The following is a 25521-nucleotide window of genomic DNA, read 5'->3' as shown; positions in this document are numbered from 1 at the left end:
ATCACTTAATTCCACTGGATAAACGTTCCTGTCACTGTGAATAAGGGGTGTTTACGTGGTTTAATTGCTGGAGGATAGCACCGACAGTCTAAAATACACAGCCTGCCACTGCTCTAAAAGTATTCTAATTCTAGAGTTGTTCCGATACCGATACCAGTATCGGAAATACATCCGATACGGCCCGATATTTCTCTACGCACCGATTATCTGATACCATAATTTATCAACCCAGAAAAAAAAAAATCTTCTTCGCCACTCCAAAACAGCAGCCTTCACTGTGCTGTCGCCCTGGAGGTATCACGGCTGCCACTGGCTGCTACTGTTTTAGAGCAGAGAAGAAGAACTGACTGCATGTAGTTTTGTCATGTGACGATAGCGAACAACAACAGTGCGGTGCTAGCGGAGAGCTTAACGGTAGTCAGAGCCAGGAAAATGTCATATTTCACAGTGGAAAATCCAACAAGTAAAACTGAATAATAAAAGGTTGCATTCATCCTCTGTCAGTGTTTGTTCATGCTTGACATGAAAGAGTTTAACCTGAGCCAGGCTGTACAACACAGATAGTAATCATATCACAATCAAACATCATCAGTAGTGAACAGCTGTTAATTATCACACTGATGTCGGATCGGTACTTGTATCAGCCGATACCACAAGTATGGCAACACTCAGGTATCGGAGTCTGTATTGGGAAGGAACATCTCTATCTAATACCAACCCAGTTAGTGAGCGTGTGCAGCTATTCCTCTCCTCAGACAGCGCTGGTTAAAGAGCCCTGATGGGATTGAAGCATGTACGCGGTGCTGCTGGTGGTGCACAGTGTGCTTGCATGCACAGTTACGGTTACGTAGCGCCTCACAGGCCGCCTTTGTCAAGGTGGCACGAAGAGTCCATTGAGTCCATTATGTGCCATTATGCTAATTGTGGAAAGTAATTCCATTATCATCAGTAATGAATGCAAATCCATTGTCCTGTCTTCAGGTCGTAGATGGGTAGAGGGTGGTGGTGGGGGGGTATGGTGTTTTTCTGGTACTCATACTAGAGACTCACTTGCACATTTACAGATGACTCACCGATGAAATGACGGTGCTTGATGTGATAATCATAGCAGCCTATTTACAGATCTGTACAAATATATTTTTAGCTTAATTTCTCCACAAATCTTTTACTGATGTTCTGAGAGACAGAGCTGCTCTACTTGGTACCGTTCAGAGTTTTTATAGAGGCGCCATTGTGAGCGAGACATAAAGCAGCGTGCTCTGCAGGGAGAGTGCATGACAGAGGACGGACGGATGTGGGGCAGCGTGCCCGTCGCCAATTAAACCGCCTGCATGAGGAGCGCTAACCAATCAGGACACAAACGTCCCATGAAGAGCAGACATGTAACAGACTCAGATTCAGGGCTCCAACTAATGGGGTGTCAGAATCGATATATCTGCTTCATCTGAGTCTATTTGGAGGTAGAAGGAAGTTACCGCTTTTATTGTGGTAGTCTGAGTAACGTGACATCATATCCGTTCCGTATCCGTCAACCAAAACAAACCGCAGCGAGCCAAAACGAGAAAGTCTAAAACGTTGGAGGGTCGTCGTGGATACGACCTGCACCCTCACATGTTAAATCCAGCGTGGTAAACACTACACATCCAGTAAAGGATGGAAACACTTTGGGTTTCACACATTGACAGGAAAAGCAGAGCTAGACAGAGCAGAGCTAACGCTGCATGCTAACTCTGTCACGGACAGGAAACGTTATGGTATGGCAGTAACGTGACGGTGGAGCCGGCCGTCGCTCTCGTCTCCGTGGTCAAATGGGCCGACGCTACAACTGTAGAGCACCCAGATACTGACATTTGTGTTCTCTGCATTGAAACGGCCCCGATGGAGCTGACCATGGATGGATAAAGAGAACGGAGCTGACGGGAGAGCTAGAGACCACCTTGGAGAAGTTACAGGAAGTGGTAACTACGTCTGGTTTTCAAAATAAGGTGTTAACAAAGGGAACTGAATATACAAAATACATCTAATCAGAATTGATGAAATCAGATTGATGGATTATATTCACCAGAAGTATAAAACATTATAAATGAAAAAGAAAACACCACTAATCTGTGAGGGAAATGTCTTTATTCTTTGATTTTTGGATTGCTGGAAAATAAATAATTTCTGACAATAACTGATATATTTGACTTCAGGACGTCTCTGACTACATACATGCTGAAAATCAAACATTCTTACTGGATTCATTTAGAGATTTTCCAAAGTAAAAGTCCCTAGAAGTGGATGATTCAACTTTTTCCCTTCATGGTCTAGTGGTAAAATATCGAATCGGTACCCAAGTATGGTGATAGTATTGAATCAGGAGATAAGTGAATCGTCCCAACTCTGATATATACATATAGACAACAGCATAACAAGTTATAAATAAATGCTTTCTAAAATTTCCTTTGTGAAGGTATAAAAATGAGATAATATGAAGTATAATACAATAACGATAAAATTAGAGCTGCCCCCTCTTAGTCAACAAAACAACCTATTAGTTTACTTAGATTTCTTTACTCGATTAGTCATTTTATCTATGCTTTATTCATGCTCATCTCTGGTAAGCTCCAGATTTCAAGTGGAGCTTTTGTGTTAATTCTTTGTGGAGAAACTCAGTTTTACAGATCTGTTGATTTAAATCAACTAATCGACAAAATCACGTGAATGTTAGTCAACTAAGAATTTCTTCGGTCGAGGACAGCTGTAGATAAAATACAACTCACAAGTGTGCACAGCATCAGCAGCAACGTGTCATTTTCTTTAGAAGCTGGATCCAGAAGATTGATGATCAGATTGTTGTAAACGATGAGCCCTACAGTAGTGAGTCTGTTTTTAATGAGTTTACAGATCCACTCTGCAGCCGTCAGCATTATTCATATGCTAATATAGCTGACGTGTCTTATATAGTCTCACTGTGGGGAATCTAACGGTGTATCCTGTAAACTGCAGCATCCTAATGGTTCCCCTCACAGACAGAAGTGTTTATTCTGGTTATATTTAGAACAGGCTGGTTATATTGAGCTAAAAGTGGCTCTGAAATTACAGATGGTCCGTCTCTCAGCTCTGAGGTTATCATTATTCTGTGGTCGGCTGTCCTCAGATCCGTCTCCAGCGATGCTTCCCCGCTCGAGGCGGAGCAGGTCGGAGGGTGTGATAAGGCTCCGAGTCTTCCTCACCTGGCCTTATATGGACGCAGTTTAAACCTCGGCTGCTTCTACAAGCTGAACGCGGGACGCTACTGCTCATGAGCTACAGGTCAGGGATCAGTTAGAGCGGTCATCCTCATCACGGCTCTGCCTGTAAATGAATCCTATTCAGTGAGTTAACAGTGAAGGCAGCATGAGGATGTCAGGGGATGATAGTACAACTTCAGAGAGAGAGAGAGAGAGAGAGAGGAAGTTTCAGTGGTGTAAACACTCTGCACAGCACATAAGGCTGGAACGATACACCGATCTCCTGATTCTACAAGCATTGGGATTAGATATTGGGATTTATTGCGACGGCCGGCTCGACCGCAACGTTACCGCCATACCATAACGTTTCCTGTCCGTTACAGAGTTAGCACGCAGCTTTAGCTCTGCTCTGTGTAGCTCTGCTTTTCCTGTCAATGTGTGAAACCCAAAGTGTTTCCATCCTTTACTGGATGTGTAGTGTTTACCACGCTGGATTTAACATGTGAGGGTGCAGCTCGTATCCACGACGACCCTCGAGTTTTCTACTTTCTGAGGTTTGTTTTGGTTGACGGATACGGAACGGATATGACGTCACGTTACTCAGACTACCACAATAAAAGCGATAACTTCCTTCTACCTCCACATAGACTCAGATGAAGCAGATATATCCATTCTGGCATTAAAACATCTATTTCAAATCGTAAAATGTAAATGTAAATTGCGATAAATAGGTAAGAAGAGGCAGCCCTACCTATTTATTTTTTGTGTGTATATTTTAAAACACTGTCAGCACTTCAGCCGTTGTTTTCACTGTTAGCATCGTTAGCTGCGAGCTGAGGTTTGAGGCCGTCAGTGAGTGTTTGTCGGCCTGGTCTAGTCTGCCTGCGTCGGAGGCTTTTTGGCCGTTTCAGGCATCTTGAAGGCCGCTTTGTTTCTTGTATGTATAAGAATATCCGCCGTCCTCTGTCTTCCTGTTTCCCTTTTTGAATGATGAATACAGACTAGCGCCGCCTGCTGGTATGTAGAGTTATTTCCTCTCACACAGGCTCAGAACGTACGTGGTAGTCGGCCGTCGGCTGTAGTCGGCCGTCGGCTGTAGTCGGCCGTCGGCTGTAGTCTTTGCGGCGTGTTCGGATGCAACTTTTTGACGAAGGCGACGTGAGGCGATGCAACAGTGGACCTTCATCACCGCTGGTTCTTTGGTGTCGGGTTGGTGTGTCTGAGCCTTTAGGCTTTAATTCCAGTGGGAGCTCACTTTGACGCTCACAACCCATCAAACTCCTCTGGATTGACTTTATGTACTTTTATATATTTTTACCCTTTTTAAAAAAAGAAAGTTTCAGATTATTTCAGATTCCAACTACATTTCACGGTTAATATGCAACAACTACATGAGAGGTATTAAACAAGTTGGGTGACTGACTGTGATTCTTTCACTGATCCATTAAGCGTCGTTATCTGGGCCAAATTTCCACTCTTAAAAAGAGCAGAACCAGCCAGCGAGGGCTCGTAAATATGAGCAGCGAGGTGTGATTATGGGCAGAAAAAAAGATATTATGCTACGGAAACTCTTCGGAGTACAATAGTACAGTTTATGTAGAGCGTGCACAAAGCTGCAGATGTGGACTACATGTAGCAGAGAGACGTTTCCTGCAGCTTTTCTTTCTCTGCAGGCTAGTGAACAGATTTGTTCACTAATGGGAGCTGAGAACAGTGAAGCACTACGTCGCTGCTCTGATCTACGCTGAGACACTAATCCACTCGCCATCAAACCGTCCAGAGGTGCGAGATGTTTATTATGAGAGGATATTAAGCAATTATTGCTGCTAAAAATAGTGACCACCTCGTCTTTCTCACCCATCCAGCTGTCATGTCCTCAGAAAGCTGCTGGAGCTGTTGTCATGAAAACACCGAGCTAGCTGTGTTTAATGTTTCTCAGTTTAACTGGTCAGAAGCAGCAGAACAACAGCTGACAGCTGAGACGACCGCAGGTATTCTGGTAACAACAGAAGAACCGCTGTTAGTTAGTTGTTTTGTTTGAGTGTCTGAATGGACCTACTGTCAATCGATTAAGATATTTAATCACACATTTTTATCTGTTCAAAATGAACCTTAAAGGGAGATTAGTCAAGTATTTAATACTCTTATCAACATGGGAGTGGACAAATATGCTGCTTTATGCAAATGTATGTATATATTTATTATTGTAAATCAATTAACAACATAAAACAATGACAGATATTGATCCAGAAACCCTCACAGGTACTGCATTTAGCATAAAACAATATGCTCACATCATAACATGGCAAACTGCAGCCCAACAGGCAACAACAGCTGTCAGTGTGCTGACTTGACTATGACTTGCCCCAAACTGCATGTGATTATCATAAAGTGGGCATGTCTGTAAAGGGGAGACTCGTGGGTACCCATAGAACCCATTTACATTCACTGATCTGGAGGTCAGAGGTCAAGGGACCCCTTTGAACATGGACATGATAGTTTATCCTCTCCAACATTTAGTGTAAGTTTGGAGCGTTATTTAACCTCCTTCATGACGAGCTAGTCTGACATGGTTGGTACTGATGGATTCATCAGGTTTTATAGTTTCACATGATACCAGTATCGGATTCTTCTTCTGATATTTTTTCAGACATTTTTTTGGACAATTTTTGGACATTTTTCAGACTTTCTTGGGACTTTTTTTCTGATATTTTTTTCTGACACTTTTTGGTAATTTTTCAGATTTTTTATTAGTATTTTTTCTGACTTTTTTTCTGAACATTTTTCCGACTTTTTTTCCTGACATTTTTGGGACACTTTTTGGAAATATTTCTGATTTTTTTATAGGACAACAACCAGAGGTGGAATGTAGTGAAGTACATTTACTTGAGTACAAGAGGTACTTCTACTTAACTTGAGTATTTCTATTTTACGCTACTTTATAATTCTGCTTTTCTTCTTTTTGTAGACAAATATGGTACTTTTACTTGCAACAGAGTATTTTTACACTGTAGTATTGTCACTTTTACCCAAGTAAAATATCTGAATACTTCTTCCACCGCTCACAAACAACTTTACTTCTTCTCTCTTGTTTAATGATAAGAGGCACTGATTTTTTAATTCTTATTTTTTCTCAGTTTAACACAAATGACATTACGAACTTAAATCACCACACAACTCAAAGGGAGGGGAAAGAGAGAGGTTAATTTACAAGAAAACAACTTGGATATTCTCTTACCGTCTCTCACCCTTACCATAATAACTCTACTATAGGAGCTACGAAATCCAGACGGTGGCAGGCGTTCCCACGCTTTTGCACGCCACTATTTTTCTTGTTTTTCTAATTTTCTTGTAAATTTATGACTTTATAATATCGTAAATTTGTGTTTTTTGCCATACATTTACCACTTTAATCTCAGAGAATATAGAGACATTTTTTTCTCCCCCGGCTCTGTAATTTTCTTATTATTTTTACTTTCAATGGCCCTATTACGCCATCATATTTATGTCTATAATTCAGTCCTAAAAACATTTTTTAACCATATTTTGGCCAGTTTCTAACCGAAATTAAAGTAGTTAAATTACGAGAAAGAAACTTGGATATTCTCTGAGATTAAAAAGGAAAATGTATTTATTATTTTTCTAGTTTTTTTTTTCATAAATGTACGTCTTTTATAGTCTCACGATTAAAGTTGTAAATTTACGACTTTTAATCTTGGAAATTCTGAGTTTTCCCCTGAGTATTACCCCCTCCCCCAGCTCAGAAGTTATTGTTTTACCTACAATGGCCCTAATACGCCGTCGTACATCAAATACTTGATAAGGGGATAATAAGCCGTCTAGAGTGCAGAAATAAAACTACAATAAAGTGCTAAATTAAAGACACACAAGCCAAATTGGAGCTAGTATTTCCTGTCACTATATGGCAGTGGAGATGATGTTGAGATGTATTTGAGGTGATGTCTATATGATGATATCTAAAGCTGCTCCTCTGCAGCACAGACTCCGAGACTCCAGGTTATTGTGGAGAAGCGTTGTTGTAGATATGCAGAGAGATGTTTTCCTCCACCAGACAACAGTGTGAAGGCCTCTGGCAGGCTCAGCGGTGCGGTTGGCATATTGTGAGAGGTGTTACGGTGTAAACTGTCAGCGAACGGGCCGGTTGTAACCGAGACGCCGAGGGCCTCCGGTCTGTTTTGGCTCGCCGTTGTGGAAATCACAGCGTGGGCGTGTTTGATCACTCAGACAGAACTGTCATGGCCGCTGGCCGCTGGCCGCCGGACGGCTCCCAGACACCCAAACACACCAGACGGGCTGACACAGAACATCACAGGGGCCGGCCGTGTGGGTAAAACTGTGGAGCCGGTGGAGAGCAGAGCAGAGGATCATGGGACGCCTAACTGCCTCTGAGTTCAGGCCTGATGGACATTTATTAGAAGGGAAACAAACTTCATTTATCAGACTAACTTTTATTCTCCTCCTTCTTTACTCAGATTGTCTTGAAGTCATGAGCTCCTAAAAGTAACCCTGGTTAGTTCCTATAAGCTGAGAATATCCCGCCACCACCCCTCAAATGGGTTAATTAATTGTGTTTTATCAACTAACAAAAAACAATACTTGGAAAACTTAACGGCTGTCCCAAATACCAGTTTTTGGGCTTTGAAGCTTCGGTGCGCAGCAGGCTGACATGACAAGAATAACGCCTTCATGCAAATTAGTTTTAACGCCACTAATTTCTTTAACGCAACTTGTGATTTTGAGGATGTAGCGGCTCAGTTTTAAAGCTAGAGTGAAGATACTGGTGTCATAGTAAACTATAAAACCTGATGAATCCATCGGTACCAACCATGTCAGACTAGCTGGTCATGAAGGAGGTTAAATAACGCTCCAACTTACACTAAATTTTGAAGAGGAAAAAACTGTCATGTCCATTTTCAAAGGGGTCCCTTGACCTCTGACCTCCAGATCAGTGAATGTGTGAGGGCTTTTGTCCAAAATAAAGTCAGAAAAATTTCCGAACAAAAGTCAGAAAAATGTCCAAAAAAGTCAGAAAAAATAATATCTGAAAAATGTTTAAAAATGTTGAAAGAAAGTCTTTAAAAAAACGTCCCAAATAGTCTAAAAAAAGTTTGAAAGAAATTCCAAAAAAAGTCAGAAAATGTAATAAAAAGAAAAGTCTTAAAAAAAAGTCAGAGTAATGTCCAATAAAAAGTCTGAAAAATGAAAAAAAAATAAAGTCCGAAAAAGTACTAGCTGGTCCTGAAGGAGGTTAAATAACGCTCCAAACTTACACTAAATTATGGCGAGGAAAAACATGCCATTTTCAAAGGGGTCCCTTGACCTCTGACCTCCAGATCAGTGAATGTAAATGGGTTCTATGGGTACCCACGAGTCTCCTCTTTACAGACATGCCCACTTTATGATAATCACATGCGGTTTTTTGAATGCAGTACTAATTAGTTGTTTTGTTCTATTTTAAAAATGGTGTATTTCTGGTGTGTTCTTTATATTGCGACAGTTTTTCCTTAAATTGAATCGAGGAAAATCTAATTTTATCACCAGATTCTTGCCTAATACTCAGCCCTAATCATGACACATTGATTGACTGTACAATATTTAATTTATTAAATAGCAGCTCAGTCATTGTTTATAATCTCCTTTGCTCTTTTAATAGTCTCGGTATCTTGTGAGCTGTGTTTTTAATGCTCATTTTGAATCTCTTAGAATAACTTTGATGTTGCTCCCTCCACTTCCACTGCACACGTTGTTGTAAAATTATTATCTTTAGTCAGATATACAAGTGCTAAGTATCAGCGCTGTGTTTGGCTTCATATTTTACTTTAAAAGTAATAATTAGTCATACTTGCATATCGCTTTGTGGAGCCACTTTTGGCTACATATGGCCTCGTTTTACATTTCCTATTCAACAACACTCTATTTTATTATCTTTGTATCTCTATTAAAGAGTTTACAACTTGTTTTTATTTTATTCTACAGTATGTAAAGAGTCTTTGAGAACTTTGAAAAGCGCTATATAAATGTGATGTATTATTATTAATATTAATAAATAGATATAGTGAACAGGGTAGAGTTGCACATGTACGGAGGCTGCTGGGTGTTAATAGTTCCTCCCTGTTGGGTCAGAGATGGTATGCGTGGTATGTTGGAGGGTTGGCACTTTCTCTCTCTCAAACACACAACCAGCGTTTATATTGTTCTGTTCAGCTGTTAACTGTTGAGACGACCGTGATTCACTCACATCATGCATCCTTGGATCATGTAGGACATCCAGGCTTTAACTTGACATAACTTTATATGTTAAACACTCCTGTTGTCTTTTATGATTTCCTGCTAACAGAAAGTTCAGATCAGTTTCCGCGGATCCACTTCAAGCCTCCTGATTTGTTGTCAGTTTTAATTAAAAAGTCAGAAAACAGGAGAGTTTGTTCTGTTTTCTTCTTCTTCAGTGTTCAGTTGTCTCTGATGTTGCAGGCTGAGATAACCGACAGCCAGCTGGCACACAGATACACATATTTATTTTACTCCACCACCGGAGAACTGAATCCAAACGAGATATATAAAACGCCAGTTCTCAGTGTGCAGCCAACTTTACGTCCGTCTCACTGGACGGCTGCTTTAAGTTAACTTTATTTTAGCAATTTATTATGGCAACTAAACATACAACTAAATATCTGGGTTATATACCTCTCATCTCGACATGGTCTCCTCCGACAAAGTGTTCCCATCAGGGCTGTCAAAGTTAACGCAAATTCATTTTAACGTGAAGGAGGTTAAATAACGCTCCAAACACTGCGCTAAATTTTGTTGAGGAAAAACATGATCGGGAAGGAGGCAGGAAGGAGGTAGGAAGGAGGCAGGAAGGAGGGAGGAAAGACACAGGAATGAGGCAGGAAGGAGGGAGGAAGGAGGGAGGAACGAGGCAGGAACGAGGCAGGAAGGAGGCAGGAAGGAGGGTGGAAGGAGGCAGGAATGAGGCAGGAAGGAGGGAGGAAGGAGGCAGGAAGGAGGGAGGAAGGAGGCAGGAAGGAGGTAGGAAGGAGTGAGGAACGAGGCAGGAAGGAGGCAGGAAGGAGGTAGTAAGGAGACAGGAAGGAGGTAGTAACGAGGCAGGAAGGTGGCAGGAAGGAGGCAGGAAGGAGGCAGGAACGAGGCAGGAAGGAGGCAGGAAGGAGGCAGGAAACAGGTAGGAAGGAGGCAGGAATGAGCCGTAATGAGACCTGATTGGAGTCGATGCTGCGTCATGGCCAGTATGCAGAAATATTCAAATGTGATGATCATAAAGTGGGCATGTCTGTAAAGGGGAGACTCGTGGGTACCCATAGAACCCATTTACATTCACTGATCTGGAGGTCAGAGGTCAAGGGACCCCTTTGAAAACCTCCTTGTAGGCTAGTATGACATGGTGCCGATGGATTCATCAGGTTTTCTGGTTTCATATTATACCAGTATCTTCACTCTAGCTCTTAAACTGAACCTCCTACAGCCTCTGAAAGACAGTAAAGACGGTCAGGATTGCCCGCCGTCCTGTGGGTCAAGTTTTAGTGTGCTGTGGTCTAAATTGGTTCTGTTGCTAAGAATATATTTTTGGGATAAACACTGTTGTTAATAATCGTTTTTCACCAGCCGAGGGAATGCACGTCGAGTACATCCACAGGACGAGTCGTCCCAGGAGACACATTAGTGTTTCTCATCGTGTTTCATCATTCAGGCAGACTCGGGGACGCCGTCTCAGTCCACTTCTTTTCTCTCTGTAAGCTCCGGGCTTCTCCTGTAACACGGCCAGTGTGTTACAGGATATTTGTAGCATTGTTTTAGACCATTTCATGAGGCTGCGTTGGTTCTGAGGCCTTGTGGAGACTCAATCCTTTAACCTCCCGGCTTTCACTAAATCTGTGCAGGCAGAGAGTTTGTCATTTCTTCCTTTTGTCAAGGTGGATAGCGGTGCACACTGGCTGCTCCGACCTACCTGGCTATTAAAATATGGATTTGTTTCCTGTCAGAGTTTCCAAAGCATCAGAGGAAAATAGATTTGAGTGCTAGGTGTTGACATCAAAGAGTCCCACGCAGCCCTGTCTCCCGTCTGTTGAAATGCAGGCTCTATATTTGGAAGAATCTCCAGTTAGTCAGTGTCCCCTCTCTGTCTCTTCTCTTTTGAAGCAAGAGATGAAAAATTAAACGTGCTTTTTTCTTCTGTTCGTCGGTGGGCTTGTCTTTCTTCTTCAAAGGCATGACTCACCGAATGACCTTTTTAGTTCCCAGGAGTTCAGCGTCTCCTGTGAGGCATCGGGGCTGCTTGAAAGCATTTTTATGCCCCCGTGTTGAAGTCGGACTCCAGAAAAATGTTCCCAGTCAAAGCCCAACTCCGGTAAAGTGCTTCCTCCTCACATTTAGTTTCTGAACAATAGATTTTGTTCGGTGCTTCAAGCTGTGACATCGGAGGTCAGAGGACATGCAGAGACACGGTTCAGGGCATTCTCACACTCGGATACGTGAGTCTGTGTCAGTTATTGAGATGGGGAATACAGAATCAAATGTAAACCTATCAATGTGTTTGGTGCTCTCAATGCAAACAGTGCTTTCAGCTGCCTGCGGACCTTCTTAAAGGTGTGATGTGTAAAATATTAAAGGCAGGATGTGAAGAGGTTACAGTGTTGACGTTAAGTTAAAGACTTCTATGTGTTGTGTTGCTACTGAAATGAGCATGCTAACCAGTCCTGTTTTGTAATACAACTTGTTTTTCCCATTTCTGCCACTTTGGATTTAATCCAATAAACAAACTATCAAAGCATAGCCAACCCTGAGACCTCAAAAATAGGGAGGATTTCAAAACCAACGTGGGGGGTCTGGTTGTCCTCCACCAGAAAAATACGAGTTTCAGAGACTTTGTTTCCTTCATTCTGGTGAGGTGACTTCTAAAGAATGAAAATAACAAAATAATAAGTACACTGCAACAGCATTTTTATCTTAAATAGGCTAAAAGCACAATATCACTCTATATTTCAGCTTCTTGGCAGTAATGTTAGCTGACCAGACGAAGGTCTCTCCATGAATCAATGCTGATCCTAGTGTTGGCTTTTCCTGCCTCAGCCTCCTGCGCCCGCAGGGAGACACCGGCAACTGGAGCCTCTCCTCCGCTGCCTGCTTGCCTTCACTGACACAGCGCGCACCAACAGAGGTTTTCCTTGTCTTGTGAAGTGACGGGGCTCCGCAGAGAGAAACGTGAACCGTGACACCGGCCCCCGGTGTCTCCCTGCGGGCGCAGGATGGAGACGGTAACGTTTCTCTCTGGAGGAGCTGCAGCAGTTATTTCTGCACAAACGTCCACTGTACATTCACTAGATATTCTCAAAGCTAAACTAACTGTTCTGCAGTGTGGAGTGAGTGCGTGTTCACGTCTAGAGGTGGAGCGAATACGCGAGAATGCGCGTGCTGTCTGAGTGAAGGCGAGCAGGCAGAGGAGACGAGGCTCCGGCCACACGCGAGCGCGCATATGAGAGCGCGCATGTGTCCCGACCCGCTACATTTATACGCTTACATAGTTACAAACAGTCCCTTTAAGCGCAGCTCTCCTCCGCCAGAAAAATATATCAGGTGTAGCTCTATTGTCATCCGGGTGGAAACAGTAGAGCTTATACTCGCTGTACAGCGCCGGAAACAGGTTGAGGTAACGAAAAAGAAAACAAAAAAGCCGTAAATCGGGAGAAATGTGGGAGAATGTGACCCCGGGAGGAAACCGGGAGAGGGCGATGAAAAACAAGAGTGGTGGATGAGTCAAACAAACACCAGACGTTCAACCAGGAGATCGCTGTTCGTGTGAAACTAAAAATAACGTTGACTTATTTTGTCTCGTCAGTCTTTAGTCACGTGACTCGTTAGTATCGTCAGTTGCAAGTCAGTGAAGTTAACGCCAACCACGACCGTTTCCTAATCCTAACTAAGTGGTTGTGTTGACTTAACTTCCTGTGAAAACGAAAGTTTGTTTTGAAATGACACTATGCCTCTCGGTACTAGGTCTCTGATGGCAAGGGGCACTGACCAAGCAGCGCTATTTGACGAGTCGGGAGTGAGAAAATGTTTTTTTTTTTATATAACTGTTGAATGTAAATTTAGATTGAATGTTCCCAGTGGTGGACATTGCATCTTTAAAGCTGCACTAATCAATATTGTTATATTAATAACCGCATTGAACCGAACCCCGGACCACAGTTTTGTGTTGGACCCAAATTTGAAATTAGTTTTCACACTTCACCAAACTCTCACGACTGGAAAAATGCTTCTGTTGGCCAAAACTGAAAATGCCCTTAAAAATGTTCCTGGAGGAGATTACACAAACGGAAAAAGTGACCTGTACACAGCACGGATAGAAATGTGCATGTTTTTAGCTGTTTGTTGTATGTTGTAGGTGTATTTTAGCATTTAACTAGTAGTCCTCAATGATGTCATATATGTATGTGCGAGCCTGTAGGTGTATACGTATAGGTCGGTTTGCCTTTGAAATACTATTAGTCTCTCTTTGCTTCCTTTTTATATAAATGCATGCATCTATTTGTGAAGCACAGATATGTGTTTTATAAAAGCAGCCGTGTCTTTGTTCTATATTCTAATGGATGGATGAGTCCAGACTATACACACTGTGCATATTCACAGTCTCCTGTTAGAATAAGTACATGTAGGTAATGCACATGATTATATCCTAATAATAAAAGCTTTCAGTTTTCATTAGATACGTTTAATTGAATGTACAGCAGAGTGCACTTCCCAAAGCAGAAACAACACAGGAGTCTAATAATAGCAGCCTTATAGGATATGAAATATATTACATACACAGAACTTATGCAGCTAAACCTGTCTCTGGTTCATGCAATGTGATCCTCAGGTTTGGTGCTGCATGTTACGGAGGCATTAATACAGCAGCTGACAGCTTTTCGTGGTAAAATCCGGCGACGAGGCGCTCACGTGAGAGCCTTTCACCTCGTTGTACGTCGGCCTGCAGAATGAGGGCTGCTCACAGTAATCGGCATGAGGCACATGACCTGCATTTATCCTCCTCACAGCAGCACACAATGTGCCTCAGTGTGCTCGCTCAGGGGGGCGTACACTGGTAATCAATTTAATAATCTAATCAGAAGTAGAAGTAAGAATGGGACAGACGCAGTGTTGCAGTCCTTACCGAGGGCCAGAACACAGCTAACAGAGGTCTGTTTATTTCTGCTCAAAATAAAGTTTATGGTTCGCCTCAGCCACTTCCTCCGGGAACTTGTGATCATGCCATCGCAGTAATTTTAATTTCACAATGAAACAATCTGGTGTTACTTGAAAGAGCTTGTTTTTTTTCTAATTTCCTTCCAAAGGAACAGTGTGTAACCATCAATACATCAATAAAAACCATCAATACGTCAATAAAACCATCAATACGTCAATAATAACCATCAATACGTCAATAAAAACATCATTATGTCAATAAAACCATCAATACGTCAATAAAAACCATCATTACGTCAATAAAAACCATGAATACATCAATAAAACCATCATTACGTCAATAATAACCATCATTACGTCAATAAAAACCATCATTACGTCAATAAAACCATCAATACATCAATAATAACCATCAATACGTCAATAAAAACATCATTATGTCAATAAAACCATCAATACGTCAATAAAAACCATCATTACGTCAATAAAAACGATCATTACGTTAATAAAAACCATCAATACGTCAATAATAACCATCAATACGTCAATAAAAACCATCATTACGTCATCATTATGTCAATAAAAACCATCAATACGTCAATAAAAACCATCATTACGTCAATAAAAACCATCATTACATCAATAAAACCATCATTACGTCAATAAAAACCATCAATACGTCAATAAAAACCATCAATACATCAATAACAGCGTTCAGGGGATCTACTGGCAGTAATGGAATATAATATTAACAACGTTTTCATTAGTGTTTAATCACCTGAAACTAAGAATCGCGGGTCCTCTTCATGGAGTCCTCCGTGTTTCTACAGTAAGTATACGTGTAAGAAGCTACAAACAGTCCCTTTAAAGTAGTGCTATCATGGTAATCGGTGTTACCACGGTTTTGCACTCCGCGGCTCACGTTAACACAGTCTTGAAAATCTGCAATCACTGGATGCCGTCAAATCCTACACACTCTACCTTTTAAAGGGGACATATCATGAATCATATCTTTAATATTTTCCCAGAGGTAGATGAGTCTTTGCGTTGCTTTATTACAGGCTATGCATTGCTTTTAATGAGCTCCACCAATTCAAATGTCAACAAAACCATATTTAACCTTCCAGTTAATAACATAATAATGTTCCTCAAACTAAACATGTGATTCATGAAGCTGCTTGGGAGTAGTACTCTGTGTGGGAGAGTAAATACTTTGAGTTTGATTAAGGGCAAAATGCCCTTTTAGTACATCAACTTCCTGTCTGCTGACTATCTCAGGAATGTTCACCGTGCAATCAATTCCCACAATAATTACAAAAACACCACGACAAATATGAGCTTTGTGAGTGTGGATTTTCTAGAACAGTGGGGCCTAACAACAGCGTGAATGAATGAATGCATTTTCTACCTCCTTAAAACATTTGCAAAGCCTTCTTTGAATGTTTCAGGACTTCCTGAATCCTGTGTGGATTAAGCAGGGATTTTTATTCTGAAGGTTAAACACGTTTTCTCCTAAACTTACTGAAGTGTTGCTTGGGTTTTTTGGGGGAGTAAATTTCCTGTAGAAAAAAAAGAATATTCTGTATTTAAACAGGAATTTTAGCGATTTTATTTTGCAAACTGTATGTGTTGCACTTACTGCCTCCTTTCTTGTACTTGGATTGAATTTTGATTCAAGGGCATCTCAGCAGAGGGAGGGGCAGGTGAAGCTCTACCACCTGCTTCTCTAACCTCTAGGTCACCATGCACACCTTTAATAGGGCTGGGACGATACACCTAGCTCCCAATTCAATATGTATTGTGATTTTTAAGTATTGCGATTCCATATAAAGATTTATTGTGATTTTTGTTAACTTTTTTACCACTAGACCATGGGGGAAAAGTTTAACAATTCACTTCTAGGGACTTTTACTTTGGAAAATCTCTAAATGAATCCAGTGAAAATGTTTGATTTTCAGCATGTATGTAGTCTGAGATGTCCTGAAGTCAAATATATCAGGATCATTGTCAGGAAGTATTGATTATCCAGCAACCCAGAAATCAAAGAATAAAGACATTTCCCTCACAGATTAGTGGGGTTTTCTTTATAATTTATAGGGGACATGTAATGTTTTATACTTCTGGTGAATATAATCCATCAATCTGATTTCTATAGATGTATTTTGTATACACAGTTCCCTTTGTTAACACCTTATTTTGAAAAGCTGACGTAGTCCCACGTGTCTACTTCCTCTAACTTCTCCAAGGTGGTCTCTAGCTCTCCCGTCAGCTCCGTTCTCTTTATCCATCCATGGTCAGCTCCATCGGGGCCGTTTCAATGCAGAGAACACAAATGTCAGTATCTGGGTGCTCTACAGTCGTAGCGTCGGCCCACTTGACCACGGAGACGAGAGCGACGACCGGCTCCACCGCCACGTTGCCGCCATACCATTACGTTTCCTGTCCGTGACAGAGTTAGCATGCAGCTTTAGCTCTGCTCTGTCTAGCTCTGCTTTTACTGTCAATGTGTCACTCAAAGTGTTTCCATCCTTTACTGGATGTGTAGTGTTTACCACGCTGGATTTAACATGGGAGGGTGCAGGTCGTATCCACGCTGACCCTCCAACGTTTTAGACTTTCTCCTTCCTGCTCGACGGCAGCACTAGCGGCGAGTGAACCAAAGTTTAAAAAAAGTGTTTTCAGAAATACAGAATCTTGCATTGCCATGTGGTTTGGTTGCCGTCATCGCTTGTGTGGGCTGCATGTTGGCCGCCAGTCCTCCACAGACATCATGTTGGGCGTCTCTGAGAGATACACGAGTATAAATGAAAAGTCTGTTGGAAGCGTGGCGGGAGCTCGGGAGTAGAGAAGAAACCTGACGCCTTAGGGTGGATGTTAGAAACACAGAAACACAGAAAGGTGTGGGAGAGACGTAGGAGGGTAAATATTGACACCTCTGATGTTTAGCTCCGTTGTTTTTATGGCCTCTGCTGGTAATTATTAATCAGCTGCTGAAGTAATGCTGGACCGGCACCTTCCATGGTTACTATCATTGTTGGAAATATATAGGATGTAAAATAAAAAGCATCCACCTCAAAGTGAGATGTGAGTTATTATCGTACTCACCTCAGGTCAGCGTAAACCCAATGAGGCTGCTATAATAAACCAACACATTAGACCCCCGGAGCTCAAGCCTCCTTTTAAAGGACTGAAGTTAATGGAGCCGTGTTTTCTTTACAGCCGATAATGAGGGAAATGTTGGTACTTTTATTCCACCCGTAATGCAGCCATTTGACTACAAAATACTAACACAGACTAACACAACTAGAGTGAAGATACTGGCATCATATGAAACTATAAAACCTGATGAATCCATCGATACCAACCATGTCATACTAGCTGGTCATGAAGGAGGTTAAATAACGCACCAAAGTTACACTAAATGTTGGAGAGGAAAAACTGTCATGTCCATTTTCAAAGGGGTCCCTTGACCTCTGACCTCCAGATCAGTGAATGTAAATGGGTTCTATGGGTACCCACGAGTCTCCCCTTTACAGACATGCCCACTTTATGATAATCACATGCAGTTTGGGGCAAGTCATAGTCAAGTCAGCACACTGACACACTGACAGCTGTTGTTGCCTGTTGGGCTGCAGTTTGCCATGTTATGATTGGAGCATATTGTTTTATGCTAAATGCAGTACCTGTGAGGGTTTCTGGATCAATATCTGTCATTGTTTTGTGTTGATAATTGATTTACAATAATAAATATATACATACATTTGCATAAAGCAGCATATTTGTCCACTCCCATGTTGATAAGAGGATTAAATACTTGACTAATCTCCCTTTAAGGTACATTTAGAACAGATAAAAAAAATTGTGATTAATTTGCGATTTATAATATTTGAATCGATTGACAGCCGAAGTAACATTACATTATGGTTTACAAATAATTGTTTAATAATCAAGCATTCAGGATGAGGATCAGCTCCTCTAAATCTGAGGCCATGGTTCTCAGCAGGAAACCGATGGATTGCCTACTCCGGGTAGGGAATGAGTCCTTACCCCAAGTGAAGGAGTTCAAGTACCCCGGGGTCTTGTTCACGAGTGAGGGGACTATGGAACGTGAGATTGGCCGGAGAATCGGAGCAGCGGGGGGGCGGTATTGCATTCGCATTACTGCACCGTTGTGACGAAAAGAGAGCTGAGCCGGAAGGCAAAGCTCTCAATCTACCGGTCGGTCTTCGTTCCTCCTCTCACCTATGGTCATGAGGGTTGGGTCATGACCGAAAGAACGTGATCGCGGGTACAAGCGGCCGAAATGTGTTTCCTCAGGAGGGTGGCTGGCGTCTCCCTTAGAGATAGGGTGAGAAGCTCAGTCATCCGTGAGGGACTCGGAGTAGAGCCGCTGCTCCTTTGCGTCGAAAGGAGCCAGTTGAGGTGGTTCGGGCATCTAGTACGGATGCCCCTAGGGAGGTGTTCCAGGCACAACCAGCTGGGAGGAGGCCACGGGGAAGACCCAGGACTAGGTGGAGAGATTATATCTCCACACTGGCCTGGGAAACGCCTCGGGATCCCCCAGTCAGAGCTGGTTAATGTGGCCTGGGAAAGGGAAGTTCCTGCTGGAGCTGTTGCCCCCCTCATTAATTCAACGTATACAATGGTTCATACGATATCTCAGAAAAAGTATTTTTTCGTGCATTTTCCTACGAATGTCCAGCAACACATGTCAATTTCCGCTCGTTACATCTTTTCTAAATAAACCTGCGTCTTCACAGGAAACAGCTTGGTTAGGTTTAGGAGAAGGTCGTGGTTCAGGGTTAAACTACGGAAGTCAACGTTGACTTCTGGTTTCACACGGTCTCCTGGTGAAAGTCTGGTGCTTTTTGACCCTCCCATCCACCCAGACCTCCTCCCTACACGCCGTTTGTCGCTCTTTATACTTCCTGGTTCACGTGGATTAAGTTACACATTGATTTTGTGAGCTATATATACGAGTTACAGTGCATTACTTTTTACAGGTATAGCTACGAATGGTGTGTGAGAACAGCCTGAATAGATCATGTCCTAACATCAGAGCTGGGCTATAGCATTGAAATGAACATCACAATAATCATATACATTCTTTATTTTGATATGGCATTGCTTTATTTATAAAGAAGACCCATAATGAGGCAGATGTGTTGGTGTTGAGTAACCGTCGACCTGCAGATGTTTATTTGCTGGTGCTGATTGACCTCCATGAATCCGTCGATAGCAGAAGCAGAGTAAAGGGTGAAATACCTGTGGGGAGTAACAGTGTTACATCACATCTCTCCTCCTCATTGAATCCAGCTGTTTTGTGCATCATCATCATCATCATCAGCAGCAGCAGCTTGCTCAGAGCATCCTCCCTGTCGTGGGTTCTTTAGGGACCTTGAGTTGTATTCAGGTTGTTTAAACTGCTCTTTCTTGACCGACTTTGCTTCAGCAGCTTGTGAATGGTATTAAAATGAGTCAGCGTGAGCGCGTTGAGCAAAAACAATAAGCATGAATCACCGAGGGGGATTGCTGAAAATGATCTGATTATGTATGTTGAGAAGATTTATTAACGCCGACAATCAGCAGAGCAGTTGTTATTTGCTAACAGATTTCTGCGTTGGTTCCTCGGGGATGATGATCTCTGTATTAAATACGGTGAGCTGTTTTTCTTTCTTTCCCTCTGCGCTGAGGAAAGCCCATAGGTTTCCAAATAAGGCCTGGGTGAGCGCTGCTAGTATTAATAGAATAAGACCGCTGCTGGGGAATATTTGTATTGACCTGTTGAAAGACTTTTATCTGATGCATGCCGTTTCCATGGCAGTGTGGGGGCGGGATGCTCGGGAGGCCGGCGGTGGATTGAGCTCCAGCTGCAGCCGGCTGCTAGCAGGAAGGAACCCTCCTTTTAAATGTCACACTTCGACAGTTTCAAGCAGGAGTTTTCCCACATTCATTTCCTGGTCTTAAACAGAAACACACAGACCTTTACACTCCAGCGGTCAGACTCCAGAACAATTCTCCCCGGAGCAAAGTAGTACATCCTTCTCTGCTGATTACATGCCTCCAACACATTTGTTATGCTAATAAGCCCCTCGTGGAAATGAAAACCTCATGATGTTCATCTGTCAAGAGGCTTTGTTCACTGCATGTGAGAGTTGTGCAGAGTCAGTGCTTTTCCTCAACCTTTTACCACAAAAATCTTTACCAGATTAAAAATCTGTGCAATTCTGTAACAGTTTGGTCTCTTAAATAAAGACATTTACTCCACAGCAACCTTATAGCGGGGCAGCTAAACATAACAATTGTGCATTTTGCGATAAAAGCAGCAAATTTGGCACAGATGTAGGTTTATATGTTATGAAAAGATATAGATATAGATATCGGGGCGCTGCAGCTATTTCAATGCATCAATTTAAATATTCCTAAATGTTGCAGAAAACAGATTGTTATGACTCTTGATGATTTCCAAGGTGTGTTCAAGCTGATTAGATCAGATGTCAAAAGATGAAAACTAGGGATGCACCGATACCAGTATCGGGTATCGGGACCGATACTGTGCTCATGTACTCGCAAAACGGCTCCGATACAACGGCACAGATACCACTTTACGGCAGCGTGACGTTAACCTCTCGTCACCATCTTTTGGGTCCTATCGCTCCAACCTCCCCGACAGTGGTGCGCCCGACCCCGCAGGGCCGGGATCCCACCTCAGCTGGCGCGCACCGGCCCTCACTTTCATTGTGCCACGGGGTTTTGCTTGCACCCTCTGACGCGTTAGACTCCTTGGTCCGTGTTTCGAGACGGGTCGGTTGGGTTGCAGACATCGACGCTTGGCCCTTTTTCGTGGGCCAAGCCGCGCCCTGGGGCACAACGCGGTTGGGGCACACTGAGGACAGTCCGCCCCGGTGACACTTTTGCCACGGCCCCGGGAAGCACCTTTGCCCCGAGCCTTTCCAAGCCGACCTAGAGCCGGTGGCGGCGCACCGCCGGACTCCCCAGCCTGCCGTATGTCGCTCACACCCTCCAGCTGGCTGTTAACGACGAGGGTCTTTTGGCACAGAGAAGTACTCGTATCGCTACTCAGTATCAGAGAGTACCCAAATGTAAATACTCGTACTCGGTCTGAAATGTATCGGTGCATCCCTAGTTGCTTTTATCACAAAATGCACAATTGTTATACTTAACTGCCTTAAAAGCCTCCTGCATGGGCAGAGTAGAGCTGACACTGAGGGACACACCACAAAACAAACTAGACGCTCACCGACGGCCCCAAACTGTCCGACGCCCGACAGTTGGCTTGGTGTGTCAGGACTTTAATGATTTCTCCGTAGTGCTTAAGCCGAGTTTCAGCTGTCAAGAGGGATTTCACCTGAAATACATTCTTGTTCACTGAACGTCAAAGAGTTGTGCAAAGTCGGGGCTTTTCCTCAACGCTTTAGGACAAAAGAAATCCTTAGAACTGAGATTAAAACCGTGCACAGATCTGTAACAGACATTTACTCGACTGCAACATCATGCAGAGAAATCTTTTTTTCCCCTCTGTGTGCTGAGAGGATTGTCTCTATGATGACTGGGATGGATTACTTCTCCACGAGGCCATTTGCTTCCTCTCTCTCTGTTCTCATCTACATACGGTCGTCTATATTTGGCTTTTCAACCACGGCTGGCTGCACCGAATACGACAAGTCTCCTCTGAGCTGCTAAACGTGTTAACATGAGCTGCATGAGTGAGTTCTGATGGTCCAACTTGGTCTCACGGGAAGGCGTGTAATTACCAGGACATTCTGCGTGTCGTGGGTACGCATTTTAGCATTTCGGCACGTTATTTGTACGCCGCTTATCGTGTGTCATTTGTACACCATGCAAAGGTCCAGAGTTAGGTTTAGGCAAGAAAACCACTTAGTTAAGGTAAGGGAAAACGTCATGATTGGGCTTAAAAATAAGTATGTAAACTAAGTAAAATATGTACGGAAACAACTAAGGAAAACAATCGTCATGTGACAAACGCCACTAACGTAACTTACAAAACAAAACACTGGTCAATAACGGCCTCGAACACAACGCGGGTCTCCTGGTTAAGAGTCCGGTGTTTTTTCAAGAAATGTTCTGCAACATTTTACAGATTTTTCCTTTTTTCCATAAAACAACAAAAAGCCTGTAGTTTTACAGAAATTTGCAGCAATTTAAACCCTAAAAGTACAAAATAATTGACCATAATTCAAGATGACATTAATATTATGTTTTCTATGGCAATTTATTGATAGATAGATACCTTATTGATCCCGAAGGAAATTTAGGAGTTTATTATTAATTTATAATATAATATTAAAGGGACTGTTTGTAACTTTTTAAGCGTATAAATGTACCGGGTCGGGACACATGCACGCTCGCATATGCGCGCTCGCGTATGCGCGCTCGCGTGTGACCGGAGCCTCCCCTCCTCTGCCTGCTCGCCTTAACTCAGACAGAGCGCCTCCACCGCTGTCTCGCTCCACCTCTAGACGTGAACGCGCGCTCACTCCACACTGCAGAAGAGTTAGTTTAGCTCTGAGAATATCTAGTGAATGTAGAGTGGATGTTTGTGCAGAAATAACTGCAGCAGCTCCTCCAGACCAACAGAGGTTTCCCGTGTCTTGTGAAGTCACGGGGCTCTGCAGAGAGTTACGTTGTCATCTCGTTACCGACCGGGTGCCGGTGTCTCCCTGCTCTCTCCGGCTGCGGGCGGAGAGAGCAGGGAGACACACTGCAGAGCCCCGCTGCCTCAGCCTGCACTGAAGCAGGAAAAGCCAACACTAGGATCAGATCTAAATCATGTTCATGGAGAGACCTTCGTCTGGTCAGCTAACATTACTGCCAAGCAGCTGAAATATAGAGTGATATTGTGCTTTTAGCTGACGTGTGTCACCTCACTGTTTTGAGCGAGGCTCGTTCAGATATATTTAGAGCGAGCAAGCGCGAGCCCGACGCTGACTTTCGTTGATTTCACGGCCACAGGTGTCGCTGTTAAGAAGCATTTCTGAAAGTTACAAATAGTCCCTTTAAGATGACATTAATATTATGTTTTTTAATGGTAATTAACTCTATTTGTATAGATTTTAATTGTAATTTAACAGTAAATGTGAGGTAATATTTCACACATTTTTCCTGTTCAGAATCAGGAGTCATTCAGAGTGTTTTTTTAATTACTGTAGAAAGAAATGAATAATATTATTTAACGGATTTCTTTTAGTGAAGTGACGCTGCTTCTTGTCGTGGTTTGACTGTAATTATTTAAACAATCATTTATCTTCTGTGGTTCAGTCCAGTTCAGTTTAACAGAGTTTCAGTTGGATAAACAGGCAGAAATAGCAAATGGTAACCTTTTCTACATTCACCACGCTCTCTCCGTCTCACACCTCATTTCTTTATTTTCCTTGGTCGTGCCTCACTTCCTCAGTCTTCCGCCAGTCACTCCTCCTCCTCCTCCTCCTCCTCCTCCTCGGAGTGAGCTGGGTTTTTAGACCTGCTGAGGGGTTTTTGACTCGATAAAGACGTGCTGTGTTTGTTCAGTTTGTTCCGGCAACAGAGAGGCCCGCGGTGTGAATGTGATTCAGCTGGCTGATTCAGCCCATTAACCGACTCTGTGAGAAGAAGAATGGGCTGCTGGCTGCCGGTCCCAGTCAGGGCCCGCTGTATGCCTGCCACTGACTGGGAACAATGCCTTCTTAGCACTGGAGCTGCCTAGTTGGACACATGACAGCCTGCAAGCTGTTTGATAGGTGGAAACTTGGACGGCGTCTATGAAACCTGAAACGTATTGATTTGCTGCAAATTAAAAAGTTTTAGTGGGGCACACACATGGACGTGTGCACCAACAGAAGGGTTTCCCACAGCTCCTCTCCTTTGTTCCAGTAGCTTCTGTAACTCAATAAGTCGGCAGAAACCGGGTTACTGAGAGAAATCAGGTTACTCAGAGAAATCGAACAGCTTGAGCAATCCGACCCCGACCTTATTTTGGAAACACTACTCTCTTATTTTACCTCATGATTCAACATCCTGTTTCCTGATTACTGTATTAGGGGTAAAATATCGATTCACCTGTTTATATCTGCTTCATCTGAGTCTATGTGGAGGTGGAAGGAAGTTACCGCTTTTATTGTGGTAGTCTGAGTAACGTGACGTCATATCCGTTCCGTATCCGTCAACCAAAACAAACCTCAGAGAGTCTAAAACGTTGGAGGGTCAGCGTGGATACGACCTGCACCCTCCCATGTTAAATCCAGCGTGGTAAACACTACACATCCAGTAAAGGATGGAAACACTTTGGGTTTCACACATTGACAGGAAAAGCAGAGCTAGACAGAGCAGAGCTAAAGCTGCATGAAAGCTGGTTGACCAACTTTTCTCTCACTGAGATGTAGAACTCTGGTAGAGCTTTCTCCGCAAAATATTTGCAACCAGGCAGTTCATATTTTGGATGGAGTGTCTTAATGAGTCTTTTGAATCCGGGCTTTTCAACTACGCTAACCGGCGTTACGATGTAGTTGGTTACAGCGGCCTTGATTTCTTTCCATTTTGCACTTTTTTTGTCATATGAGCTTGTTTTGGAAAGCGAGGAAGCCAGAGTCATTAGCTTCTGGGCTGGTTCTGGTTGCTTTGGTCGTGTTCTCGATACCGTACTCGCTTTGCCGCGTCAGTTCTTTGGCTTTCTCCGGGCTCCGTCTTTCTCTCTCCACTGCGTCCTTCCATAAACAGAAACACGCCGGCCGAATGCGCCACACACTCGCCCAGGAGAGAGTCTGGATGGAGGCGGAGTCTGTGACGTGTATCTGTGAGAGTGAGCCGGACTACCGGAGGGAGAGAGGGAAATGCCAAAACGAGTCTCATGCCGGCGGGGTCGACCATATTCGATATATCGCCAAGCCATACTTGAGGGATGCACAATACCAGTGTCAGTTTGAAAAGCAGCATATTCATTCTTTTGTGTGTACAGTATGTGTCACATCTGGCCCCAGATGTTAAGAAATGTAAATAAAGGCCTGATGAACTGGTGTTCTTATAGTAGAGAGAAGTAAAATTAACATTTACGTATTTATTTTCTTCAGTA

The 25521-nt window shown here is 42.9% G+C and overlaps 1 protein-coding gene across 1 annotated transcript in view; it reads left to right on the top strand.

The window, feature by feature from the left end:
* Window positions 1–25521, top strand: part of adcy5 (adenylate cyclase 5) — a 94678-nt gene that overhangs the window by 19133 nt on the left and 50024 nt on the right. The window lies entirely within an intron of this gene.

This window comes from Sebastes umbrosus, chromosome 13, assembly GCF_015220745.1.
Source record: "Sebastes umbrosus isolate fSebUmb1 chromosome 13, fSebUmb1.pri, whole genome shotgun sequence".
NCBI lineage: Eukaryota > Metazoa > Chordata > Actinopteri > Perciformes > Sebastidae > Sebastes > Sebastes umbrosus.
The sequence above is the reverse complement of the archived record's forward strand: the minus strand, read 5'-3'. Positions and strand labels throughout refer to the sequence as shown.